The 23,701-nt window shown below is 26.7% G+C and overlaps 2 protein-coding genes across 4 annotated transcripts in view; one reads left to right on the forward strand and one right to left on the reverse strand.

Annotated features, from left to right (window-relative positions):
- The window catches only part of LOC126265848 (uncharacterized), a 209,776-nt gene that overhangs the window by 42,812 nt on the left and 143,263 nt on the right, over window positions 1-23,701 (reverse strand). The window lies entirely within an intron of this gene.
- LOC109603907 (zinc finger protein 135) overlaps window positions 15,735-23,701 on the forward strand; it is a 138,111-nt gene continuing 130,144 nt past the window's right edge. Inside the window, exons 1-2 of the mRNA XM_049968709.1 lie at window positions 15,735-15,868; window positions 17,350-18,445. The gene's annotated coding sequence lies outside the window, so the exon portion shown is untranslated. The remainder of the gene's footprint in view (window positions 15,869-17,349; window positions 18,446-23,701) is intronic.

The following is a 23,701-nucleotide window of genomic DNA, read 5'->3' on the forward strand; positions in this document are numbered from 1 at the left end:
CTGTAATTTGAATATGTTTCATTAAATTGTGTCGCATATTTCAAATAAATATTAAATATTTAAAAAAATGGTTTACAATTCCTGATTTTACAATTCTAATATAATTAATGAAATTCAACTACTTAAATTTTATGTAATTTGAAACAAATAGAATATTTAATTATTATTTAATATAATATTTAGTTATTAAATATTAAAAAATATATTAAATATTAAAAAAAGTTAAAAAAAAAAATATTATAGCAAGATTTGTTTAAAAAATTGTTAGTTATGTTCAAAATTTTAACTATAATGCAGATATTAAACTAATAACTCAGAATAATTAATAGTAAATAATATTTGAACTAAATAAAATAATTTGAAGCGAATTAATTTAATTTAATAAATTTAATAATGTCAATCAAAAATATAATAAAATAATATAATTAGTAATATAATAAAAATACAATAAACATTCAAATATAAGAATGTTAAAAATATTAAATATATGTGATTATTAAATGAGCTAAAGTATCAAAATAATAAATAATTTTTTATATAAACTAAATAAAATAATGAAATAACAAAATAATAAACAGTAAAACAACTGTAAAACAGTAAAACAGTAAAACAGTAAAACAGTAAAACAGTAAAACAGACAGTAAAACAGTAAAATAATAATATAAAAATAAAGTAATAAAATAAAATAATAAGATAATATTATAATATAAAAATAAAGTAATAAATAAAATAAATAAAATAATAAAATAATAAAATAATAAAATAATAAAATAATAAAATAATAAAATAATAAAATAATAAAATAATAAAATAATAAAATAATAAAATAATAAAATAATAAAATAATAAAATAATAAAATAATAAAATAATAAAATAATAAAATAATAAAATAATAAAATAATAAAATAATAAAATAATAAAATATTAAAATAATAAAATAATAAAATAATAAAATAATAAAATAATAAAATAATAAAATAATAAAATAATAAAATAATAAAATAATAAAATAATAAAATAATAAAATAATAAAATAATAAAATAATAAAATAATAAAATAATAAAATAATAAAATAATAAAACAAATATAACACAATAAATTGAAAAACAGTACTAAATGTAATATAAATAATAATATATAGAATTATTATAAACTGAACATAGTGAATATAATAAAAATATAGAAAAATAATTTATATATAATTAAATTTGAAAAAACAAACAACAAACAATTTTAAATAATTTATTAAATGAACAAAATATTTAAATTAAATAAATAAATATACTAGGAATACAAATTTAATTTAATCAAATAAATTATTATTTATTATTATTATTAATATTATTGTTTTTATTAAAAAATGAATAAATTATTCTAAATAAATGATTAAAATATAAACCTAAATTAATATATGAAAAATATATTTAAATAATAACATAGTATAATATATAATATAATTTTGGAAAATGTTTTTAAAATATTGCTTTTAAGTTTAAAAAAATTTACTATTATTAAAAGTAAGAATTATTTAAAGTGAGATTTATAATAAAATATAATTTATAAGTTATAATAAGTTCAAATTATTATAAACAAAAATATTATAAATATTATATATCTTTCATCAAGTTTATTACATTTTAAATATTTTAATTTTTACAAATAATTTTAAATTATATTATAATAAATTTTTGTTTTTATTATATTTTTTATTATTATTTTTTTTCAATACAGTTAAGTAATTGGAGCACATTAAATTTGAAAAATATGTACTTTAGTATATGATAAGTCCTGAAACTTATCCAACAAACAATCTCCAACAATTCCGACTTCATCCCGGAGCCCGTCTCGCTTCCGACTCCTCTCCACCGTCCTCGGCGGGACCAGCAAAACAAACACACCCCAAAACGACGTGACCCGGCCGAGGACGTCGCGGATGTGTGTTGTTGTTGCATCCGTCCCCGCACTTTGGCCGAGTCCCGCGGATGCGTGCGTGTGCATCGGCGGCGGCGGCGGCATCATCGCGATCATCATCATCGTTTCGCGATGATCGCCCGACGGGGGTGTCCCCCCGTCTATCGATCGTCCGCGCGCGCGGAACTAAGTTTTGTGCGTGCAGGTTCGGAGAGCGGCGCCCGATCAAAAAATATCATGTATTTTCGTTTTGGAGCGGCAGCGGGGCGCGGGGGGCGCTCGGGGGGGGGACGCGGGGTTAGGCCGCCCGTCCGATCGGAAGCGCACCGTGATCGGAACGGTGATTGCACATGGTTTTACGATAGATGCTTTGTCTCTGATGGATGATACCTGAGGGTTACTCCAATCAATAGAAGAAATCAGTATTTAAACTGAATAAAATATGGATTGTAGAATTTTATTATTATCTATAGAAAAACTATAAAATTAATAAAATATTTATGTCTATAAAATCTATAAAATGTGTATATTATAAGCCTAGAAGCCTACATAAAATTTATAAAATTTGTATAAGAATACAAAATTTTCAAAATACATATTTACATGGGTCTCAAAATTCTATAAATTTTATAAATTGAACAAAATTTAAAAAAGAAAAAAGTCTTAAAATATGTAAGACTATAAATCCACATAAATATGTTAATATATATAAGTCTAGAAAATCTATAAATTCTATAAAAATTATAATATCTAAGGAATTTATAAAACCTTAAAATATATGTCTAGATTATAAAATACAAACTGTTTATTACACTTCTATAACCAAAAGAAAATTTCCCGTATGAGTATACTATTTAGATATTCGAAAGTATGAACTTTCGAATATCTTGGGGCATATGCATTAATATAATGCAATAATTACGAGTGTTACGAAAAACGTAAAAATTTACTATTTAGTGGTCAAATTCCATATGGTCAAAACCCATACGATCATTTTGCATACGATTAAAATCCATACGATCACTATCCATACGATTAAAATCCATACGATCATTTTCCATACCATCAAAATCCATACGATCATTTTCCATAATGATCAAAATCCATACGATCATTTTCCATAATGATTATTTTCCATAATGATTATTTTCCATAATGATCATTTTCCATAATGATCAGTTTTCATAGTGATCATTTTCTATACGATCATTTTCCATAATGATTAAAATCCATATGATCAAAATCCATACGATCATTTTCCATAATGATCAAAATCCTACGATCATTTTCCATAATGATTAAAATCCATATAATATACGGTCAATTTCCGTACGATTAAAATCCATATGATCAAAATCCATACGATCATTTTTCATAAAATTATTCTAAATAAATGATTTAAATATAAACAAAAATTAATATATGGAAAATATATTTAAAATAACATAGTATAATCTATTATATTATATAATATTGGAAAATGTTTTTAAAATATTGCTTTTAAGTTTAAAAAAATTTACTTTAATATTTTTCTTATTATTTTTATATTAATTATTTTGAATATCTTCATTATTTAAAATATTGCTTTTTGTTCTGAAAAGGTATTAAAAGTAAGAATTATTTAAAGTGAGATTTAAAATAAAATATATTTTATAAATTATAATAAGTTGAAATTATTATAAACAAAAATATTATAAATATTATATCTTTCATCGAGTTTATTACATTTTAAATATTTTAAATCCATACGATCATTTTCCATACGATTAAAATCCATATGATCATTTTCCATAATGATCAAAATCCATACGATCATTTTCCATAATGATCAAAATCCATACGATCATTTTCCATAATGATCATTTTCCATAATGATCATTTTCCATAATGATCATTTTCCATAGTGATTATTTTCCATAATGATTATTTTCCATAGTGATTATTTTCCATAATGATCATTTTCCATAATGATTAAAATCCATATGATCAAAATCCATACGATCATTTTCCATACGATCAAAATCCATACGATCAATTTCCGTACAATTAAAATCTATAGGATAAAATCCAAACGATTAAATTCATAATGATTAAATTACAAGTTTCACTTTAATACTTTATTATCACAACTCATTAATCCTGGACTAGTACAATTCTTTTTAATTTAAATTAACCAGCTGTACCCACAAATTCGTCCGGTGCAGCTACCTGCAATAAAAATCCCGTCAAAATCGGTCCAGCCATTTCAGAGATTAGAACGAACAGACAGACAGTACCGTATTTATATTCATATGCATGGAGTAAAAAACGGTTATTTCAATATTACAAACAGACTCTCCAATTTTACTTATATGTATAGATGTAAGTCTAGAAAATTTATAAATTCTGTAATATATAAGTATACAAAATGTATAAAGTTATTTACACAAATCTGTGAGTATTGTATTAATTTTATTACATTCTAATTTTCTCGGCGCATCCACCAATTTTAATAATTTCTGAGACCAACTTTCAATAATTTTAATTAATTTTTTAATATTTTAATACCTATGATCTAACAATAAACGAAAGTATTGTTTTAAATTGTTTTATAATTATAAAATAATTATAGGCATATTTAAACAGGAATTTATCTTTAGATTCTCCAATTCCAACAAGCAACCATCAATTGTTGTTATTAAATTCCCCAACTTCACATCACGCTGCGCCAACCCGGCCGGCCGGTGGTGTGGGATATTAAATAAATAACAAATGCACTGCTCCCAGGCCAACCGGGGCATGCACATATATATGGGAATTCGAATAATATATATATACATATATATATATTTTTTCGGACTGGGCAGTTGCATTTCGCGGCATGCAATTTTAATTTTATCGTATGCACATATCGGACTGGGGGATTTTTGCGATTGGTCCGCGCCGCTTTTCCAATTTATAAGAGGTGCATTTCCATCCGGGGGGGAGATTAAAAAGGATGGACGGTTGTTATTGTGTTCGCGGGGGAAAATGCCCGGTTTCATTTTTGAAAGGGATTTTTCAACGATGCGTTGGTTAATTGTCTGTTCAGTTTTTTTTTTAATTGTGATTTTATGCGTCAAATGCATTTTGGAATTCCAATAAATGCATAGATAATACTCAATTATGTGGAAAACTTTATAACATTCATTTATGCAGTACTTGTGACAATTATTTTTGCAGTTTTAACATTTATGCATTAATGTTTATTCCACGTTCAACAATCAGTTACTTTTAATCCTAAAAATTTACACAAAAAATTAAATTTGAAGCAAATCAAAATTAAAAAGCTATAACAATGAATAAAATATAATTTTTACAAAAAATATTCAAACAAATAAAATTTATCAAAATATCAAGCCACAAAATCTATATATCTAAAAAATAATAAAATTCGTAAAATCTATAAAATTTAAAAGACATAAGTCTATAAAATGTATAAATTTGTAAGTCTAGAAAATCTGTAATTCCACAAGGTCAATAAAATGTATATAGTCTTTATACTTACAAGACTTATAAAATCTTAAACTATATATATATATATAGATATAAATTTATAATTCAAACCTATAAAATGTTTTAGTTTATATATAAAACAAATTTGACGAAGCTTATAAAATATGTTAGTTTAGAAAACATTAAAATCATGTAAGTCCATAAAATATGATTAAGTCTATAAAATTGAAAAAATCAATGAAATTTGTAAGTATGTAATGTCAATAAATCTGTAATATCAATAAATCTATAAAATCTATAAATTTGAATAGAAAATCTATACAATCTATTTATAAAACTTCTTTAAGTGAAGTCCATAAAATCTCTATAAATCTATGACTAGCTTATAAAATGTATTAGTTTAGAAAATCAATAAAACTAAAACAAATAAGACTATACAGTTTGTATAAATCTAAAAAATCTGCTTGTCTAGAACGTCTATAAAATTTATTAAATATAAAATTTGTAACTCTATATACAAATCTGTCCAGAAACGCATGATAATTTTTTAAGAAGTCCAAGTCAAAGTCAATCAAACTTATAAACCATATAAATCCATAAAATATATAAAGTCTATATAAAATGGATAAAATATATGAGAATAATAAATCTGTAAAATCTATGAAATTTGTAAGTCTATAATTTCTATCTAGAAAGTCTATAAAATCTGTAAAACTATAAAATCAGCCAAACATATTAAATTTGTAAGCCTATAAATTCTATAAATTTGTACAAAAAGTATATAAAATCTATAAAACTTAAAGTGAAGTCCATAAACTCTCTATAAATCTATAAATTTGACCATTTTCTATAAAATAAAAAGTGAAGTTATAAAGTATGTATATAAATCCATAAATTTAGAAAACGGATAAATAAAATATGTTAGTTTAGAAAATTAAAAAAACTTATAAAGTGTATAAATCCTTAAATTCTGTACAAACCTTTAATTTCTGTAAAATCTACAAAATTTGTAACTCGTATAAAATACACAAATCTATACAATTTATAAAATGCTTAAAATTTATAAAATCTCTTAAAGAGAAGTCCATAAAATAAAATTTATAAACTATATAAGACCATAAAATGGATGAAATTTATAATTTGTAAAATTTGTGAAATTTGTAAGTCTATAAAATCTATAAATCTGTCTAGAAAGTCTATAAAATTTATAAATCCTCTTAAAATGAAGTCCATATCAGTCTTTCAAAATCGATCAAACATATAAAATGTGTTTAGATAATATAAAATGGATGAATTTGTAAATCTATAAAATTTAGAAAGTATTTAAAATGCATAAAATCTTAGAAAATCTTAAATGTATAATATATAAGTCCATAAAATTTATAATTCTGTAAAATATATGTTAAAACTTAACAAGCCTTCCTGTTTATTTACAAATACAGTGAAGGAATCAAGTTTTTAAACGAAACAAAACAAAAATTCAACATAAAACAGGAATAGTTCCATAAAAACAATAAGACATAATCGTTTCGGGTAAGTCGCAAACGGAATGCACCGCACTGCACTTTTATGCAACTTACTATGCAGGAATGAGTTTCAACGTGTATAAGTGCTGCATCCACAATAAGACATTATGAGCCAACGTTCTCGCAGCAATTTTTACCAAATACCCGATTGGAACTATTTATGAATATTAATAAGTGGAATTATTATAAGTTTGAAATTTATTTTCCCGTCGACCTCAATCCAAACCCATACTTATGCAGTTTGCGAAACGTTGATTATTCTTCCAATTAAACATTAGCACCAGTTTTACTAAAACTGTTATGCAGCATTTTTACCTGCGGAAGTAACAATTAAATGCCAATAAACACGTACAATTTACGTTTGACAATCTCGTTTGGTCAAATGGAAAAGTTAGTGCCGTTGAATATTCATATTTTCGTTGCAATAAAGCTGAAGCATCGGCCATGATTCATGGGACGACATCACACATAAATATGTAGTTTCGCAATTAAGATCATTAACATTAACTGGTTCGAAGAATTCCAAAACCAAAACGATACGTTATTAATTAAATGGGCAAAGAAAACCGAATCGCTTAACGCTCAAAACACGGGGTGGTCACCCGATGAAATTATTAAACACCCGATAATTTTGATTGCGTTACTGTGTGCCGTACATCCCGTTGCCCGGTCCATTTACCCTCCCCCGTCGATCTGGAGAAATCGAACTGACAGCGACCGAGTTAATATCTCCGCTGTTGACCCTTCGCGTTTGTTTGAGGGGTGCACACACACACACACACACACAGGCACGCACACATTCACACACGGGGATGTTCCGAAGGCACACACACACTGACGCATATATTGAGTTCGTGTTTCGCCACCGAATGAACGGCAAACAAGCAAGGACCTCCGAAATGTTAATCGCTACAAGCGACAAACTGCATTGTTTCAAAGGGTTTTCACTTTCGAGGACGTGCCAAGATTGAAAGTCGAAAGGGTGACGAAAGGTTTATTAAAAATATTTAAATAATAACAACGATATAGATAAAAATATCGATATATATAGGTAAATGTAATTGTGTCATTATAGATTTTATTAATCCATTTCAAACTTGTTTCTGATTTACTATTAAATAATATAATAAATTGCAATGAGTGGTAATGAATAACGTTGCTAATATCAATTGAAATACTCAAGTCATGTTGCTACAAGGTTATTATTGTAATTGAATATTTTGACGATAAAAAATTTTAATAAAAATTTATGTTAATAAAATGTATAACACTCATAAAACCCTTAAAATTTGTATTTATTTGTTTCAAGTAAATACATTTGGATATTTTAAAGCATACAAAATTAAAATCTTTGATTGTCCCTTGAAAAATCTACATCATCAATGAATGCAAATTAATATACCACTTAAGTCCATAAAATCTGTATAAATGCTTAGAAAATCTATAAAATGTATAAATTAAAATAAGATCTCAATACAATTTATATTTATTTGCTTTCATTTAGAATCTAGAAAATCGTTCAAAATCTATATATACAATATCAATAAATCTGTCCAGAAAGTCTATAAAATTTATAAAATCTCTTAAAGTGAAATCTGTAAATTTGTACGAATTTAAAATACCAGTCATATTTATAATATGTGTTAGGTTAGAAAACCAATAAACTTCGTAAAATATGTAAGACCGTAAAATCTGTATAAATTTATAAAGTGGATAAAATTTATAAGGCTAAAAGATCTGTAAAGCTTAAGAATTTTATAAGTCTATAAAATCTTTAAATATGTACATAAATTCTATAAAATTTATAAAACTTTTTAAAGTGAAGCCCATAAAATCAGTATAAATTTTAAGCTCTGTAAAATCAATAAAATTTATATAAAAAAGTTTAAAAAATCAATAAAATTTATAAACCATGTAAGTCCATAAGATCTGTGACAATCTATATTATGGATAAACCATAAAATTATATAAAATCTGTTAATCTATGTAATTTGTGAATCTATAAAATTTAGAAAATGTGTAAAATTTGTGTCTAAGAAATTTATTTTTAAATCCATAAAACATTACAAAATCTACAAATAAACTAAAATAAATAAAAATTAATAAACTACGTCCATTAAATCTGTATAAATCAGTGAATTTTAAGATCTATAAATTCTATAAATCTGTTTAGAAAATTTATAAAATATTTAATTTTATAAAATCTCTATACAATTTATATTTATTTGCTTCCAACAAATACATTTGAATATTTAAAATTAAAATCTAAAAAATCTATAAAATCTATAAAATCTATAAAATCTATAAAATCTATAAAATCTATAAAATCTATAAAATCTATAAAATCTATAAAATCTATAAAATCTATAAAATCTATAAAATCTATAAAATCTATAAAATCTATAAAATCTATAAAATCTATAAAATCTATAAAATCTATAAAATCTATAAAATCTATAAAATCTATAAAATCTATAAAATCTATAAAATCTATAAAATCTATAAAATCTATAAAATCTATAAAATCTATAAAATCTATAAAATCTATAAAATCTATAAAATCTATAAAATCTATAAAATCTATAAAATCTATAAAATCTATAAAATCTATAAAATCTATAAAATCTATAAAATCTATAAAATCTATAAAATCTATAAAATCTATAAAATCTATAAAATCTATAAAATCTATAAAATCTATAAAATCTATAAAATCTATAAAATCTATAAAATCTATAAAATCTATAAAATCTATAAAATCTATAAAATCTATAAAATCTATAAAATCTATAAAATCTATAAAATCTATAAAATCTATAAAATCTATAAAATCTATAAAATCTATAAAATCTATAAAATCTATAAAATCTATAAAATCTATAAAATCTATAAAATCTATAAAATCTATAAAATCTATAAAATCTATAAAATCTATAAAATCTATAAAATCTATAAAACCTATAAAATCTATAAAATCTATAAAATCTATAAAATCTATAAAATCTATAAAATCTATAAAATCTATAAAATCTATAAAATCTATAAAATCTATAAAATCTATAAAATCTATAAAATCTATAATATTTATAAAATCTATAAAATTTATAAAATCTATAAAAATTAATAAAAAGGTCTATAAAATCTATGAAAGAGTATAAAACCTATAAAAAAATCTATAATATATATGAAAAAGTTTATAAAGTCTATAAATTGTATAAAAAATCTATAATTTCTATATAAAAAATTGTAAAGTAGATTATAGTATATGATTTTTTAACTGTGAAAAAATGATAATCTACTTAATTTAGACATTCCATGTCCAAATAAAATATAAATGTTTATATATTTAATAAATGCGATAGTGTCTCTAATACCATATGTAAAATTCTACAAAATATATAAATTCAATGAAATTTTTAAAGTTATATAATTCTTATGATTCCGAAACATTTTATTACAAAAACCTTTCTTCTCATTAGAAACCTGATTAGCGTAAATTTTTAGAAATTTCAACCATAAGAAAAGTGCATTTTAAAATGCCATAAACCATTCTTAAATGCATGCAGCCCATGTATTTTTGATTTGCAAGTTTTATGATTCAGCTGAACAATTAATCTCCTCCAATAGTAATAAATAATTTCACAATTACCATCATTATAAATCTTATTTATTGTATCTTAATGCTTCATTTCAAAATTCTAATTACAAATTTTATTATTGACACGAATACGAAAACGCACTGAAAATCTTTCGCAGAGAAATTGTCGATTTAAATTTAAATTAGATAATTTTTTTTGTCCAAAAATACCAAAAAATTTTTACATTACTCTTTTATAATTTACGCATTTTATTGTTTTTATCCTGTCTTAAACCACCATATTTAAAATTTTGTATTGCGGACAACTATTCTATAAATATGCCAAATATGGAGTTTATTGTTTGTTGTTCATATTTATCGATAATTGCTCACATTATAAGATCTGTAAATTCTTTAAATTCTTCAAATTCTATAAACTCTGCAAATACTGTAAATTCTGTAAATTCTGTAAATTCTGTAAATTCTGTAAATTCTGTAAATTCTGTAAATTCTGTAAATTCTGTAAATTCTGTAAATTCTGTAAATATTGAAAATTCTGTAAATTCTGTAAGTTCTGTAAGTTCTGTAAATTCTGTAAATTCTGTAAATTCTGTAAGTTCTGTAAATTCTGTAAATTCTGTAAGTTCTGTAAGTTCTGTAAATTCTGTAAATACTGTAAATTCTGTAAATTGTGTAAATTTTGTAAATTCTGTAAATTCCGTATATTCTGTAAATTCTGTAAATTCTGTAAATTTTATAAATTCTAGAAATTCTGTAAGTTTTGAAAATTTTGAAAATTTTGTCAATTTTGTAAATTCCGAAAATTTTAAAAATTGAGAAAATTCAGATCATTCAAAAAATTCTGCAAATTCTGTAAGTTCTGAAATATCAGAAAATTCTGTAAATTGTGCAAATTTTATAAATTCTGTAAATTCTGTGAATTTTGTAAATTCTGTAAATTCAGTAAATTCTGTAAATTTTGTAAATTCTGTAAATTCTGTAAATTCTGTAAAATCTGTAAATTCTGTAGATTCTGTAAATTCTATAAATTCTGAAAATTTTGAAAATTCTGAGAATTCTAAGAGCTCTGTAAATTTTGTATATTTTGAAAATTCTGTAAGATCTGTAAGCTCGTAAATTTTGTATATTTTGAAAATATTGAAAATTTTGTGAAATCCTTAAAATCAGAAATTGTTACAGAATCCATAAATTCTATAAAAAGTCTGTAAATTATATTAATACTGTAAACTTGTGTAACTTTTTTATAATATACAAAATATTCAATATCTATAAAATCAATAGAATCTACAAAGTGTACGAAAATAATAAATTACAAAATTATTTACATTATTTTTAAATTACACATTTAATAATTTTTATACTGTTGCAATTTAAATTTTGTATTACGAATAACTATTCTATTAAAATTCCAAACATGGATTTTATTGTTTGTGTTTCACATTTCTAAATAGTCGCAAGATAAATTATAACTGCCCACATTGTAATAGACTAAAAATATCATTGACATCTTTAAAATTGCACAATGCCTGAAACCCAACCTAAACAAATGAAACTTTGATGATTTGATTAAAACACTAAAACATTTCCAAAGAAAATCCTCAGCAACTAGATCAAACTAGTACCGAATTCCCAAACAATAAGGGCAGGGCACAACATTACACAACTGCGTTGTCGGACCGATGTTCGCCTCCTGCCTCGCACGAACAACACAACGGGGCCAAAGTCATCGGCGGCGGCAGCAAAAAAAATCCACCAAACAGCCCAACGCGCAGTTTTTAATAGTACATAGATTATTTAAAAAATCCCCACCCCTCCTCCACCGACCCCGTCCAATGGGGGCAGATCGACGCGGGGCTCGAAAAAAATATTCGCCACTCGATCGACAAAACATGCGCCCCACAGCTAAAATAAATAACAATCCGAGGCCCGGCACACGCATATTATATGAATTTAACACAAAACATTATTGATTTAATAACGAAAATCATACGTTTTCCCCCCCGTGTTTCGCTTTGATAAAATTCCGCCGCTCGCCTATACCAATTGCACCCTCTCCCGTCCCGCTTGCAGCGTCCGCGATGCATCAACCGCCGCCGCCGTGTCCCCCCCGGGTGCACGTCGCGACGCACCTTGTCGCGTCGAGCGTGAACGCTTGATTTTTGGCCCCGTTTAATCGGTTAATCAGCCCGGCACATTATCCGGGGGGATCGACGAACACACCGAAACGCCCGTCCATCGATTTGGGCCAGTTCGACAAGTCAATCGATGTACATCCGACCACATCCTTCAGCTGCCCCAACGTCTGAAACGACAACAAAAAAAATTGTTGTATTGGTTACTTGATATTTTCGTTGTTGGGGCACATTGGTGCAGTTCTGACCGAGGCGGAATTAGTAACACATGATTTCCATTGTTATCTTTGGTAATTACCCTCGTTCGTTGCATTTAATCGTGAGTCCTATTAAATGTGCAATGGTTCTGCTGTATTTTAAATGTCTGCTCACGAACCAAACAATAGAATAAAGATAGAATAGATTTTATTAATTCCACTTTGAAGTATTTTAATCAAACGATTTTAAGTACCGCAGCAACACGTCCAATTATTGTGTTTTAGACATAATCTGCTTATTTAAATATTTGGTAGAATTAAAACCAGGAAACTGCTATATAATTTCCTCAGAATAATTTACTTACTAATTACTTTTGAAATGATTATTTGGACGTAAAAATATACATTCAAATTTTATAAAATCAAATTAAAGACTTAAATTCTATAAATTCTATAAAAAATTCTATAAATATTGTAAAACATTCTATAAATTTTCTAAAAAAATTCTTAAAAAATTCTATAATTTCTCCAAAAAATTCTATAATTTCTAAAAATTCTATAAAATGTTCTATTAATTCTATAAAAAATTCTATAAATTCTGTAAAAAATTTTATAAATTCAATAAGATATTCTTTCTTTTGAAATGATTATTTGGACGTAAAAATATACATTCAAATTTTATAAAATCAAATTAAAGACTTAAATTCTATAAATTCTATAAAAGATTCTATAAATATTGTAAAACATTCTATAAATTTTCTAAAAAAATTCTGTAAAAAATTCTATAATTTCTCCAAAAAATTCTATAATTTCTAAAAATTCTATAAAATGTTCTATTAATTCTATAAAAAATTCTATAAATTCTGTAAAAAATTTTATAAATTCAATAAGATATTCTATAAATTCAATAAAAAATCTATAAATTCTATAAAAAAATTCTATAAATTCTCCAAAAAATTCTATAATTTCTAAAAACTCTATAAAATCTTCTATTAATTCTATAAAAAATTCTATAAATTCTGTAAAAAATTCTATAAATTCAATAAAATATTCTATAAATTCAATAAAAAATCCATAAATTCTATAAATTCTCCAAAAAATTCTAAAATTTCTAAAAATTCTATAAAATGTTCTATTAATTCTATAAAAAATTCTATAAATATTGTAAAAAATTCTATAAATTCCAAAAATTCTATAAATGTTAAAAATTCTGTAAATTCTATAAATAATATACTGTAAATTCTGTAATTACTGTAAATTTTGTAAATTTTATAACAAATGTTCTATAAGTTCTATTAACCTGTAAATTCTGAAAATTATGTAAATTTTATAAATTCTGTATATTCAATAAAAAGTTCTGTAAGTTTTGCAATTTCAATAATTCCTGTGAATTTTTTGATTTCTGTAAATTTCACAAAAAATATTGTTCTATATATTCTGCAAATTGTATTATTTCTGCAAATTCTATAAAATTCACAACTTTTATAAATTCTAAATATTTATTAAACCATTAAAATTAAACTAATCTGAAATATATGAATCATGTGTAATATAAAAATGGTTAATATTTAAAACTAAAAAACCATTATTAATTAATACGTTTCATTATTAATTAAATTTAATCACATCTGTAAAGTTTAAAGGTTTATAACTCATTTTCTTACCAGTTACATTTGAAGTGACTACTGCAACGTAACAATATAAATTTAAATTCCACAAATTCAGTATAAAAACTCCCTATAATTATTTTCAAAATGATAAAAGCATTTACCATCTATCAGAATATCCATAAATTATTTTAAATACCTAAATTTCTTATGTTCTTATCTTGTTATTTTATTAACTAGTTAATTTATTCATTCTAAATTTAATTACGGCAATGATTCAACATTGTATCAATTAATAAAATTACCTTCAGGTTCAAATTTATATTTATTTATAAAAATATTTTATGACAATGTTATTAATTGACTAAATTTATATTTTTTATTTTCAGTAAATGACACAAAAAATTATTATTATATATATATATATATAATTACATACTAGATTTTATTTATTTATTAATGGTTTTAAAATAGATTGAAAAAATTAAATAAAATATACAACAATAATTTCTGGAATTCTAAATTAATATTATGCGCAATAAAACACATTTTGTTATTTTCTCTAGTCTAAAAATATCTTTATACTCAAACAATTACAGTAATTTTTTAGATGTAAACATTTACATAAGTTTAAAAGCAAAAATATTAAATAAAAGCTTTTTTAATTAATTGTTCCTTGTCAAAGTGTTTTACTAACTATGAAACAAATTTTCCTGCTAACTCAGCAGTAAAAATATAATTTCTGGGGTTTTATTTTCTAAACAATTATTGCGATCAAATTTAGCTTGTTCCAAAAATATATTTTGTTTACAATATTTTATAAAAAAGCCTTTATTTATATTTGAACCAACACATAAAACAAATTATTATCAACGACCAAAACGCACGTCCAAACGGCAACGAAATTCAGAAACTACCCCCCAGTAATGGCGTGAGCTAAAGCTAATGTTTGTATAACCTTGTACAGTTTTACTGTTCTTGACACCGACTAGTTTACATACTATGCATTAAGGCCCACATTAACGTTGTGCAACCGGCACAAAAACCATCGCATCGGTCCCACTGTGTCTCACCCACCGACAGTTAACGTTTCACCCTTTCATCTCTGTCGCATCAGCGGCCAGCGCCCGAACGTCCACCGCCACCGCCGCCGTTGCACCCGTCGCCGTACATAGAGACGCGGCCTGACGCAAAGGACGGGCTCTATGTGCAATCGTTATGTACCACCCCATTCGTTATGTACTTCGAAGCTGGGTGTTGTTTTCGCCGATTTCGCCGGAATTTTGTTTCAGTTCCAATCCAGCGGCAAAGCGTTTTAAACATACATCCCTTCACACCTAACCCGAACCCAATCTAAACCTACAGTTATATATATAAATATATATAAAAAATTGCAATAAACCAAAACGAAAAAAACGACAGTAAGTTCGGGGCGCAGACGTCTTAAGTCGGTAGAGGTTATGTGGTGTGGCAAGCATGGATCGACACCCTCTCCACGCACGTCGCGCGTTCTTTCGGCTTCTTCTAGAGTTTGTGCTGCGCCTTCGGAACCCTCAGTGTGCTTGGCCCGGCTTAAGTTCCATGTGGTTTTTTGTGTGCCTTTTCTGTGGATGAGTATTGAAGCTGATCACCGGCAACTTGTGTCTTGCACCCTGATGCATGTTGTTTTTTTTTATTTATTTAATGTTTTTTGAAGCACTTTAAAAATGTTGTAACTGGTGCTTTTAAAAAAATTAAGGAGGTACACTTTTTTAGACTTTTTTTGGACTTGCATGAGGCAAATCGAAGTGAAAAATGGCTTAAATTAATGGCTGGTTATTACACAGACTTAATTTCTTCATAATTGAGCCTTCCATTAAATTATGAAGCTTGAGAAGAACTATTAGCTCAGAAAAAAAGACAAGTTACTTCCTTTATTGGAGAAAAAAATGGTTAATTTTTCATTTCTTCTGGAAAAAAATGGAAGAAGACCATTTAACAAGCCCGAAACTAAGTTAAGTTAAAAAGAGTTTGCCTTCAAACTTTGAGTTGTACTCGAACAACTTTGAAACTTTTTCAAACACACCAAATATGAATTCAATATGGCGCTTGTTAAAATTAAGGTTCGTCCAGTTTCAACAATTTTAAGTCTTTAAAGGCACATTTAAGTTATTGTTTTAATTTTTTTTTAAGAAAAACCTCATTTTGGGCTGTTGCTTTGCCTTGTGAGCTTCTGGAACTTTTTATGGATATGTATTACATTCTTAGGTGTGAATTGTAGCTGCAAGATGGCGCTCATTTAATATTCATAGGTGTTATTAGTAATCTAAATGTAAATATCTTCTGTTTAATCAATGAAGCTTCAGTTTATCTAAGTTTGGAAAAAAAAATTAAAGGGAGTTTTCAGTTGGTCAGCTCCAAATTTTTAGATCTTAAAACTTCTGGAATTGATTGTTCATTCTTCCAATTTTGATCTTTCAACGTATATTTTTTTCTGTGATGGAGAAAATAGCTTCAAAAATCCTCTGGATTGACAAAATATTAATTGTTCAATTGGATGTAATGGAAATAAATATAAAAATCCAAAGCTTTTCCAAGATTCTCGTTAGGAAAAAATAGTATATCAAAAGATTTTTTACCAATGTCCAATTAGAAACTTCCTTTGGGCATCCTTAGACGATGAAGATGAAGAGAAAAGTCCATTTCTTTCCTCCTCGATAGTAAAGTGCATGTTTGCCAGGCAATTAGAAGATTTCTCTTGAGCATTTTTAGATAATGAAGAGAAGTAGAAAAAGCAAACTTATTGGAAATGATTGATGAACTTTCCGTCGCCATTTTGTTTTTTCAACAAGCCTTCATAAAGTTGTTTAGTTGATACTTTTAGGTTGTTTTATAAGTAATTGATTGAGTGTTTTTGTTTCAGAAATTCTCCATTAGAAACAGTACAAAAATCTTCTTGTGATACAAACCATTTCGGCAAACGATGTTCCTAATCTTCAGACGCTGCGCCGCTAGACAAAGAACAATAGAGGATCAAGGATAGGAATAATAATTTTTTTAAAAACAACTTAAACCACACACAAATAGTTTTTTAATACAAGTTTGGTTTTATAATTCAAACGGGCATACAAGACTTTTTCAACTAACCAAATATTCGTTTCGTATTTGTATACACATCACCAAAGGAGAAGATCAATTTCTTGAGACTATCGGGCAATCAACAAGACAACAATAATACAGTTTCAACAAGTTGACCTTTTCGCAAAGCAGTTTTTGATTTCATTACGGGCAACACCATCTTTGGTTTTATCAGAAGAACAATAGGGCTACTATTTGATTAAACACAACGGGCTTCAATTCGTTTTTCAACAGATATACAACAGATAACTACAGTGACCAGAGGTTTTCAGTTTCCGAGTTTTTCATTTTTCCGACGACAAGCTTTTTAAAACCGTTCTATTCATTTCGAAACTAAACAAGAAAAAAACGAAAAGATAATAAGAAAAATCTGTGATCTATTAAACTGATATAAAAAAAGAGGAAGAAAATTAAGAATATTTATTTAAAGAGTTTAGGTGTACTTTTTTAAGTAACAAAAAAAAATATAATTATTTTAAAGCTAAACAAAAATCGTATTTTTCCAAACTATCGACTGACGTGCCTTAATAAGTCGGCCTTAAACTCCCAGAAAACTTCCTATTAGAAAATTTGTATATTATTAATAATAAAACTTAATAAAAAATACAAAAAAATATAAAAAAAAATAAAACAATATCGTGGCTTACATTTTCGGTACAAAAAATATTTAATACTGTTAAATCTAAAATAATACTAAAAACAAAATAAAAAAAAAACCATCCCCAATCGTGACTTAACAAATATAATAAACCCAAAATACTAAAAACACATAAATACGCCTTCGCCACCGACTAAGACTTCAAGAAATCAAGAACCACACAGAAGAATTTACAACGTTCCACTACTGAAAAGAGGACAGTGAATTTTTCTACCATATACCGGTAAGTTTGATGTTTGTGCCTCCATTTATATTTATATGTGTGTCTCCGGGATCTATTTTTGGCATATGTGTTTAGATATCCATAAAAATGCCAATGTGGCGTGTTAAAGTGGGATCTAAAGATGAGGATCATTTAAAATTGATTGATGTGCGGAGGTACCAAGACAATTTAAGACTTGGCTTAGTGTTTATTGACCAAAAAATTGTCCACATGAAGGATTAAATGTAGAATAGGGACAAATTTTGATACAACAGAGGAAGCTCCATCAAATTTTATCAAGTTATGACTCAAACAAAATGTCGGCTTAGCTTCGCCTCCAACACAAAAACACCAAAGACAACCAGAAGACAAATTGTACTTGTACTGGCTTCCACAGTTGGGAAGCGGGCTAAAAAAGCACCCCTTCCTCCAACCCCACCGTGCCCAACACTATGCCATCGAACATTGAACCCAGCCCTCCAGGCCCAGCTTTTTCCCGACCCCCCAAACGACCTCCCGACGACCGACTTCTTTCCGACGTTTTTTCTCCATTTTTTTCGCCACCAATTTTTTTCCCGACCATCATTTTTTCGCCGGACCGGCCGTCCTGAGCCCGGATCGAGTCGATTCGTGGATAGCCAAACAAAATCGCATGCGTGTGCCGAGTGCAAAACGGCCGAACATCACCCAGGCCGTTTTGATTTATTGAAACTATCGTCTGCCTATGCATGCATGTATATGTGTGTGTGTGTGTGTGTGTGTGAGAGGGCAGTCGGGCTGGAGTGGACCAGGAACATGTACATAAGCCCCAAATCCAATATGGCGGCACCGCGTTGTACATAATGACGTCACCGACAGTCACCACCCCCAAGCGATGAGGCCTATATGTTGTTGGTCCGTTTTTTAAACAATTGTTAATTTATATAAATCGGGACCACGCCTCCGATGCACCGGAAACGTTATTAAAATATATTGATGGGGGAGGACGGTGGGGTTTTCGAAAAAATCACACACACTCGCACACACACAACCCGTTAATACATTAAATTTGCGCGAGGAATCAAATATGCACAATTTCTATATAAATAGGGGTGGAGCCATTGTTTAAATTCGATTTGCCAACCGATGGACAATTAGTCGGACCGTCGGCCATTGCTGAATATTTTTTTCGAAAAATCACCACAAATATAATAATATATATATATGTGTGTGTGTAAGAATTTTTTCAAATATAAAACAGTGCCGCAATAATGGCGGCCAATTTATTATATTGCGTTGCGCAAAATCGATTTCGATAACTGGACGTTTTGTGTTACGAAATCAAATTAAATTGCCAATGGATCCAGGCCCAATGCACCGACTGCTGTCTAATTATGATTAGTGCGGATTGTGAATATTTCAAGAACCAATCCAGCCGTTCCTAGTTCTTTCCTGCTGGACCGAATGGTGGTGCAGCTAAATTGCAAATAATGGCCTCGGGGATTAACAAAGATGTGCTGATGGTGTTATTAATATTGACAATATTTGAAAGATTGAATAGCTGCTCCTGGCCAAAGGAAAAAGGTTTTGGAGAAGAGTCTGAAGAGTTAATTTTGTCCACACAAATCTGAATTATTTTAAACAGAAGAAGATAATGGGTATTTGGATCCTGTTTTCAGTAATTAATTTCTAAAAGATTTAACTCCTCCTGGACAATGAAATAAGTTTTCGATGAATTTGGTGCCATTAAAAGTCAACAGTTTTATTTAACATAATGAGAATATTTCAGAAATAAAACTAGTTTTGTCAATAATTTGAAAGGATTTCATTGGGAATTAATATCAAATATCTATGTAGTACTATAGTTGAAGAAGATATACTAATGAAACTAAAAATATTAACAATATCTGGAAATTAAAGAGCTACTCCTGGTCAGTAAAATAGTTTTTGAGGAAGTTGGTGCCTTTAAACGTCAAATATTTTATATTATAAAATACAACGAATTTCTCACGAAAAGTGTCAAATAAAATAATTTTTATCAGTAAATTAGAAGAATTTCATTGGAAAATTATATCAAGTATCTGAATTATGGCCTCAGGAATTAATTAAAGAAGATATACTGACGATATTAAAGTTATTAACTTATTATCCATTAATCCATATTAATTATTATCGAAAGAACTGAAGAGCTACTCCTGGTCACTGAAAGAGTTTTTGAGGAGGTTGGTGTCTTTAAACGTCGAATCTATTAGATTTTAAAGTACATTTTTACTTAACATAACGAGTTTCTCACGAAAAATTTAACAAATAAAATAATTTTCATCAGCAAATTTAAAGAATTTCATTGAAAAATTGTATCAAGTATTTGAATTATACTCTCAGGATTTAATTAAAGAAGATATACTGATGAGATTAATGATATTAACTATATCTAAAGAACTGAAGAGCTACTCCTGGTCAATGAAAGAGTTTTTTAGGAAGTTGCTGTTTTTCAAAGTCAAATCTTTTAGATTTTAAAATACATTTTTATTTAACATAACGAGTTTCTCACGAAAAATGTTACAAATAAAATATTTTTTATTAGTAAATTAAAAGAATTTCATTGGAAAATTTTATCAAGTATCTGAATTATGCTCTCAGGAATTAATTAAAGAAGATATACTGATGACATTAAAGATATTAACTATATCTAAAGAACTGAAGAGCTACTCCTGGTCAATGAAAGAGTTTTTGAGGAAGTTGGTGTCTTTAAAAGTTAAATCTTTTAGATTTTAAAGTACATTTTTATTTAACATAACCGAGTTTCTCACAAAAATGTCCCAAATAAAATAATTTTTATCAGTAAATTAGAAGAATTTCATTGGAAAATTATATCAAGTATCTGAATTATGCTCTCAGGAATTAATTAAACAAAATATACTGATGACATTAAAGATATTAACTACATCTAAAGAACTGTAGAGGTACTCCTAGTCAATGAAAGAGTTTTTGAGGAAGTTGGTGTCTTTATAAATCAAAATTTTTAGATTTTAAAATACATTTTTATTTAACATAACGCGTTTATCACGAAAAATGTCACAAATAAAATAATTTTTATCAGTAAATTGGAAGAATTTCATTGGAAAATTATATCAAGTATAAAAATTATGCTCTCAGGAATTAATTAAAGAAGATATACTCATGACATTAAAGATATTAACTATATCTAAAGAACTGAAGAGCTACTCCTGGTCAATGAATGAGTTTTTGAGGAAGTTGGTGTCTTTAAAAGTTAAGTCTTTTAGAGTTTAAAATACACTTTTATTTAACATAACAAGTTTCTCACGAAAAATGTCACAAGTAAAATAATTTTTATCAGTAAATTAGAAGAATTTCATTGAAAAATTGTATCAAGTATCTGAATTATTCACTCAGGAATTAATTAAACAAGATATACTGACATTAAAGATATTAACTACATCTAAAGAACTGAATAGCTACTCCAGATTAATGAAAGAGTTTTTGAAGAAGTTGGTATCTTTATAAATCAAAATTTTTAGATTTTAAAATACATTTTTATTTAACATAACGAGTTTCTCACGAAAAAAGTCACAAATAATATAATTTTTATCAGTAAATTAGAAGAATTTCATTGGAAATTTGTATCAAGTATCTAAATTATTCACTCAGGAATTAATTAAAGAAGATATACTGATGACATTAAAGATATTAACTACATCTAAAGAACTGAATAGCTACTCCTGGGCAATGAAAGAATTATTGAAGAAATTGGTGTCTCTAAAAGTCAAATCTTTTAGATTATAAAATATATTTTTTTTATACAACCAAATAGCCAAATTATTTGTATCTATATCAGAAGAAATTAGTAGAAGTCTTTAACTCTTCAAATTGAAATGTAATATGTATAAAACTAATTTCCCCAATTACCCTTTAATAACCCAGATCAAAGCGTGTCCAGATAAAATAACTCCACCATAAATTCGCAAAGTGAATCAGCCACACTTGGCCGATTTTTCCGTCGCAACCAATATTATAAGTATATTTTAAGAATTGCATCGATCTTTATTTTTAGCGTGTACAACCCAATTTTTAAAGACGCGGCCCGAGCCGCGGCGCAACTTTATCCGATTGACCTCAGATATATACGCAGCCGCTTTCTCGGAAACACGGGGCCAGATAATAAAAATTGCAAATATGTAATTTGCAGTAATTGTATAATAAACTGACGAACATGCCAGATAAAAATACGTTGTGCAAACAACTGAAAACCAGATTTTTAGTTTGCGTTGCCAAGGCACAAACACACACACACACACACACTAACGTTTTGTTATCAGAGAAACTATGATAAATTTTAGTCACTCACAAATTAACTTAACATTGCATATTTAATTAGTGGTCTTGTGTTTAATTTGTTACTGACGCGGGACAAATGGAGTAATTGGATCAGAGCCATCTGTCGACTTACTCTTTAATTATTAAAAATTACAGGGACCTTTTTTAAATTCCTCTCACTAATGAGGTGTATCAGTTTTATGAACATTTCATACTCTTGGTTAATAAAAGAGGTTTTGACAAAGTTGGTGTCTTTAAAAGTCAAATATTTTATTTAATATAACGAGTGTTTCACGAAAAATATCATAAATAAAATAATTTATATCAGTAAATAGAAGAATTTCATTGGAAATTTATAAAAAGTATCTGAATTAATTGGTGTAATAAGTTGGTGTCTTTAAACGTCAAAACTTTTAGATTTTAAAATACATTTTTATTTAACATAACGAGTTTCTCACGAAAAATGTCACAAATAAAATAATTTTTATCAGTTAATTAGAAGAATTTCATTGAAAAATTATATCAAGTATCTGAATTATGCTCTCAGTAATTAATTAAGGAAGATATACTGATGACATTAAATATATTAACTATATCAAAAGAACTGAGGAGCTACTCCTGGTCAATGAAAGAGTTTTTGAGGAAGTTGGTGTCTTTAAAAGTCAAATCTTTTATATTTTAAAAAACATTTTTATTTAACATAACGAGTTTCACACAAAAAATGTCACAAAAAAATATTTTTTATCAGTTAATTAGAAGAATTTCATTGAAAAATTATATCAAGTATCTGAATTATGCTCTCAGTAATTAATTAAGGAAGATATACTGATGACATTAAATATATTAACTATATCAAAAGAACTGAGGAGCTCCTCCTGGTCAATGAAAGAGTTTTTGAGGAAGTTGGTGAATTTAAAAGTCAAATCTTTTAAATTTTAAAAAACATTTTTATTTAACATGACG

The sequence above is a fragment of the Aethina tumida genome, chromosome 6, assembly GCF_024364675.1.
Source record: "Aethina tumida isolate Nest 87 chromosome 6, icAetTumi1.1, whole genome shotgun sequence".
NCBI classification, from domain to species: domain Eukaryota; kingdom Metazoa; phylum Arthropoda; class Insecta; order Coleoptera; family Nitidulidae; genus Aethina; species Aethina tumida.